At 35.7% G+C, this 6,318-nt stretch overlaps 1 long non-coding RNA gene across 1 annotated transcript in view; it reads right to left on the reverse strand.

The window, feature by feature from the left end:
- Nucleotides 1-5,731, reverse strand: part of LOC128311366 (uncharacterized) — a 16,367-nt gene extending 10,636 nt beyond the window's left edge. Inside the window, exon 1 of the long non-coding RNA XR_008289769.1 lies at nt 5,584-5,731. This is a non-coding gene — a long non-coding RNA (uncharacterized LOC128311366). The remainder of the gene's footprint in view (nt 1-5,583) is intronic.
- Nucleotides 5,732-6,318: the final 587 nt, after the last annotated feature.

A 6,318-nucleotide genomic window follows, 5' to 3' on the forward strand; every position in this document is an offset into this window, starting at 1 on the left:
TCCCTGCGGTGTTTGAAATTTCTCTTCAGTATTTCAATCTAGACTTCCTAAAACCACTGTGTCTTATATCTCTTGACAGTGTACTCACCACCTTCCAGGTTTGCTGAGTGTATCCCATCTTAGAATAAATATTTCAAGGTTTTGGAAAGTTCTTTTTATGTTGAACTGAAACATTTTTCATTTTAACTTGTATACATTAGTCTTGGTACTGTTTTCTGAGACCAGTAAAAGAAGTCTGAATCCCTTTTCCCTATAACTTTCCCCTTTCCAAACCCTTTAAATATTTGATGTTTGCAAGCATGCACCCTGGTGAATCTCCTCCCCGGCCCCAATAAAATTTCAACAATTTATAGAAGTCATGGTTTTTAGTTCTCTCACCATGCTCTTGTTCATGTATGTCAGGGCATTCATTGTATTCTACTCAAGGAAAATAAAGTATGAACAGAGCTGTTGAGAGTGGAGGGGATGAAAGATCATTCTGTTTCTACTGCTTTTATAAACATTTATGTGTTCTTCCTTTCTCCCATAGGGGTTAGAGTGGAAATTTATTGAATCCTTCCAGTTTTTCCCTTCCATTCTTTTATTGGCTTCTTCCCAAAGAAGGGTTATACTGTCAAAGAGAAATTGTACTGGACCATTACATAGGGATAAAGGGCATTGCAATATTGGAGAGAGATTGAACTAACCTCCATTGAAATAAAAGGCAGGAAAAATTTTATGCACTGGACTGAGCTAGTGGGAAAGTATTCTAGGACATTAAGGAGGAAAGTGATCAGTGTGATTATGACGTCTGTGTTTGCTAATTGAAGCTTATCAAAGTTAGACTCCTACCTATCCTCTTACAGAGACTGAAAGATAGGGGTTCTATTATTCTTGATAATTACATTTCAAAGGGGTGATTCTCAGATTCTTGAGGAAGACATTCCTGGAAATGCCTGGAAAACAGGCAGGACTCTGGGAGAAAATCTGCATCTCAAAGAGGCAGAGAAAACATGTTAAATGTTTTAAGAAAAAGAAGGCCTATAGTCACAAAGAAACCTATCTAAAGTTTAGTAAAACTGGCTTTCATTGGACATATTTTTTAATTAATTTAAAATTAAAATGTTAAAATTATTTAAAATTAAAAAAATTAAGATTATAAAAATTAAATTTTTTAAAAATTAATCTAAATTTAAATATAAAATTATACACACAATCACGTGTGTGTGTGTGTGTGTGTGTGTGTGAGAGAGAGAGAGAGAGAGAGAGAGAGAGAGAGAGATGGAGGGAGAGGGAGAGAGGGGCAGAGAGAGAGAGAATCTTTTTTTAAAATTTTTTTTAACATTTTTATTTATTTTTGAGAGACAGAGATAGAGCATGAGTGGGGGAGGAACAGAGAGAAAGGGAAACACAGAATCTGAAGTAGACTCCACACTCTGAGCTGTCAGCACAAAGCCCAACACGGGGCTTGAGCTCCCTGGCCACGGGATCATGACCTGAGCTGAAGTCGGACACTTAACGGACTGAGCCACCCAGGTGCCCCAAATCTTTTTTAAACTATTTATTTAGTTAGAAAGAGAGAGAGAGTGAGAGTGCATATGCAGTGGAGGGGCAGAGAGAGAAGGTGAGAGAAATCCCAAGCAGGCTCCGCAGTGTCAGCATAGAGCCCAGTGAGGGGGCTCGATCTCACAAACCATGAGATCATGACGTGAGCTGCAATCAAGTGTTGGACATTTAACTGATTGAGCCACCCAGGAGCCCTGAAAGAGAGAGAATTTTAAGCAGATTCCATGCTCAGCACTGAGCCTGATGCCAGGGTTGATCCCATGCCTCTGGGATCATGACCTGAGGTAAAATCGAGAGTCAGAGTCTCAACCAACTGAGCCACCCAGGTGCCCCTCATTAGACATCTTTAAGAGGGAAAGGCATACTGTGTTAGGAATGCACTAACTGGCTTTCTCTCTGTTTCATTTTCTCTGAACTAAGGACACTTCTAGAAGTCAAACCTTTTGTACTATAGGAAGCTGGATGAAATATGTAGCAGTAAACAAATACTATAAAAGTAATGTAAAATAATAAATTTTTCTGCAATCTGTCTTACTCAAGATCCTTTACTTTGACAATTAGTGTATCTCATTTAATAAAAGCAACACCTTGGTATCCTTCTTTCCCTATAGTTACCCTATGGATGCTACTTTTTTCCTTGGTTAGAACCCAGAGAGGTTGAGAAGTAATGATTGTGACGCTAACATATCAAATGAAGCAGAGTGAGCAGAAACTCCAGGAGTTAAATACATGAAGAGAAACTGATGCAATAGATAAGAAACTTGAAATTGGCAATGTCTTGGAAGAAACTACCATCAAGAGAAAAGATGCCCCTCATGAACATGGAGCACTGAACAGCATGAGTTGTAATGAAAAAATACCTGTATAATCTGGCATAGGAAAGACTGTAGATTGACTAAAACTGAAAGAAAAAATGTGAGAAATGAAGAGAAAATGCATGCTCCAAACGTGAAACAGAGGCCCAAATTGATACATGGCAAACCAGTTTCATGCTGAAGAAAATTGATGCATTTAGGGCATCAAATCCATTGTTGTCATACAAACTACAGGACAAAGAATTTGGAATCCAAATGAGAATCAGGGAACTGAATAAGCATTTGATTTTGGTAAAATTTATTTGGCATCTGGTAGAAGACCACTTCCCACTCCTCTCTCTTCATGATGAAAATCAACTTGAAGCGGAAGCAGGGAGTGGTGGTATCATTTGAAGTATGAAAATCAGCACTGACCATAAAACTCTATAGAGGAGGCTAACCTTTTTTTCTTCATACTTTATCTCTATGAATATAGCCTGAAAATAGGGCTATTACACTTTGTTTGCCATACCCAACTTTATGGTTTAACTGTAAAATAGTTAAGTCCTAAGTATTTATTTCTCAATATGAAAATCTATGCCCCACCTCAACATAGCGTAATATTAGAGCTGGAAAGACCCTTGGAGTTAATCTGTTAAAATCAATTTATTTCAGAGATGAAGAAAATGTCCAGATAATTTAGTTCAGTCTGTGGACTAGCTGTCTAAAAGTCCCCATAGAAACAGTGTTTCACTGCTTATTGTCTAGGGTTAATAGACTTTAAGAATGCAAAGTCGAGGACAGTAGTGAATATGAAAATGTAAAGGAAACAAGAGGACATGCCTGTGGGATCTTTGAAGAATGTGTTTCCTTCACTTTATACTGATTAAATCACTAGGGTGGGTGGTGACCTTTATTACAGTGCCTGCTATTTATATGAGGGAGTTTAAAATCAGCATAAAGACTGAGCTTTGATAGAAAATGTTCTGATCAAAACAAAATGTAAAAAGTGAAAAAGTAAGTAAAGTGGCAGATTAATATTAGCGATGCACATCACTAAAAATACATTAAAATATTTTTATATTTTAATATAAAATATTAAAATACATTTAAATACATCACTTTAAAATACATTTAACTTATTCAAGCAGCAGAACGCAATTTTCAATTGGAAACTACTTGATAATAAGTAACTGAGATACTGCTGTGCCCATATATAGGACTTTGAACAGATCTGTATATCTTTGGTGACTCTTTTTCTGATTCTTTTCATATACATTATGTATTTGAATTAATATTTGAATAATGGATGCTTGTCTGAAGTAACTTACCTGTCAAAGCCATGACACTGGAATGGAAATTATTTATTAGGGGAACTCAGCCTTGGATTGATTTTATATGATAAAATTGAATAGAAATTTTATCAAATTTTAAGTCCAGAAATTCAAGAGCAAGTTACAGGTCTTTCTTTTTTTTTTTTTCTTTTTTTTGGTGAAAACTGGAAGGAGAAACATCTATTATACTACACCCCCTGAAATTGTCTTTATTAGACAATAAAGTTAATTGTTTATTAGACAATATTTATTAGACAATATTTATTTATTATTTACTAGAAAATATTTATTAGACAATTATCTATTAGACAATAAAGTTAATTAATATCTATATGAATATTTTGTAAAAACTAAATTATTATACAAACATTGATCACTCATTACTTGCAGTATGCAGTACTCAGAACTAGGTATGAAATATGGATATGTAATCTCTGCCCTTAAGAAACTCAAATTGAATGTTGGAGACATTAAGTAAAATTATAATTATAATATGATTTGTGATATTTTGGAGCTTCAAAGAGGGGCAGTTGAATGAAATTTTAGGGCTCTAGAAATTTTGCTAGAAGTGATGATTGCATTTAGTGACAACATTTGTGAAGACATTAGCTAGGTGAAAACAAAAACAAAAACAAAAAACAACATTCTGTGAAAGGGTAATAAAAGAGAAGAAAGAGCAAGCCAGAGTTGAAAACAAAAGGGGGATTTCTATGTCAGCTTAAGAGTTTGCATTTGATTCTGAGTGATGCAGGCACTGAAATATTTTAAATGAGATGTGACATAACTGGAATTACAAATTTTGAAAGTTGGTTCTTGCTATATTATGAGCAACAGTGAATTGCAGACAGCAAAAAATTGTAGCAAGGAGACTTGTGGGAAATGACATTCTCAATGCAAAAAAAAAAAAAAAAGCTCATGGTTGCAGTAATTTCTTGGTAATTTATTCTACACTCCTTGATGAATAACTGAGTAAATCAGTACTCAACTGAGTACCTCGAGTATTGGAACGGGTGCTAGTGTCACAAAGAGAGAGCATGTCTGACCCAAATCATTTCTATGACTTGTTGAAGAGAGTAGGAAGAAACTGTCTTGTCAGTATAAGCAGGAGAATGAATACAGGAGCCTGTTGGGTTCAGGAAATCCTTGATAAGAGTCAAATAAAATACAGATTTAGCAGGGGTGCCTGGGTGGCTCAGTTGGTTGGGCATTTGACTTTGGCTCAGGTCATGATGTCACAGTCTGTGGGTTCAAGCCCTGCGTTGGGCTCTGTGCTGACAGCTCAGAGCCCGGAGCCTGCTTTGGATTCTGTGTCTCCCTCTTGTTCTGCCCCTCCCCTGCTCACATTCTGTCTCTCTGTCTCTCAAAAATAAATAAATGTTAATTTTTTTAAAATACAGATTTAGCAGATTCATTTTTATTACTGGTTTTTAGTTCTCTTCAAGCAGTGCCTTTGTGTGGGTGGGTCAAGTTCATTTAAAGTGATGAGGAAGACTCTACCATGATCACTTAGTAGTTGGTCAGTCTTTTTCTCCACTGAATTAAGCTTGAAAGCCATTTGAAAACGAAGAGAGAAATTTACCAATGTGTTAATGTTGAGAATCAATTATTTCTATAGCACTGTGAAAACTACTGGATAATGTGGTGTGTGTGCATGTGTGTGGTATATATTATAATGTGAGGGAGAGATTTTAAGAAATAGATGATACTGGGGTGCCTGGGTGGCTCAGTTGGTTGAACGTCTGACTCTTGACTTTTAGCTCATGTCATGATCTCACGGTTCATGAGTTCCAGCCCCATGTGGGACCCTGCACTAACATTGTGGAGCCTGCTTGGGATTCTTTTTCCCTTTCTTGCTCTTTCTCTCAAAATAAATAAATTAAAAAAAGGAAGTAGATAATACTTAAAATTACCTTTGTAGAGAGCGAGTTTATTCATTTGTGGCTTTCAAAAATAGAAGGAGTTGCCTTTCATTCTTGAATATATGACAGTTAGGCTTCCAGATTTGAATGGCTGATAGATGAGCTTATTTTCAGTTTTCTTCATAAAATGTACCTCACATATGTGATTTCTATGTCCAGTTTACCTCTCAGATAATTAAAAAGAAATTGTCATTCATGTTACAAAATATATTCCCTGCTATTATTTATCCTTCTTGAATACAAATGATAATACTACCAAGTGGCACTTTATTAACTCTGATCTTACTAAATTCTCTTAGCCACTAGGCAAGTTAGAATTTCTTAGTACTCCATTTTATAGATTAAGCAATTTAGACTTAAAGAAGTTATGTAACTTTCTTAAAGCTGCACAGCTAATAAGTAACAGAGCGGGGGACTGGATCTGGAGAGTCTGATTTCAGATCTTCTCTTCTTATAAACTGTGGGAATCAAAGCTGAGATATTTTCCAAATTATTGCTTTTAGCAAACATGGATGCATTGGCTGTTTTGTGCCAGGCACTGTACTAATCACCAAGCATTGTAGTTCCTCATGGTCTAGTAGAATAATCAGACAAGTGAGGAGATTGTAATAAATAATGTTTATAATAAATAATGTTCCCTGAGGACACAAAGTCCAAAACACATTCCCCAATGTTTATCACAGAATTTAGTAAAGAATTGTGAGAAAGAAGAAATATGGATTGTTT

Source organism: Acinonyx jubatus, chromosome A3 (assembly GCF_027475565.1).
Source record: "Acinonyx jubatus isolate Ajub_Pintada_27869175 chromosome A3, VMU_Ajub_asm_v1.0, whole genome shotgun sequence".
NCBI lineage: Eukaryota > Metazoa > Chordata > Mammalia > Carnivora > Felidae > Acinonyx > Acinonyx jubatus.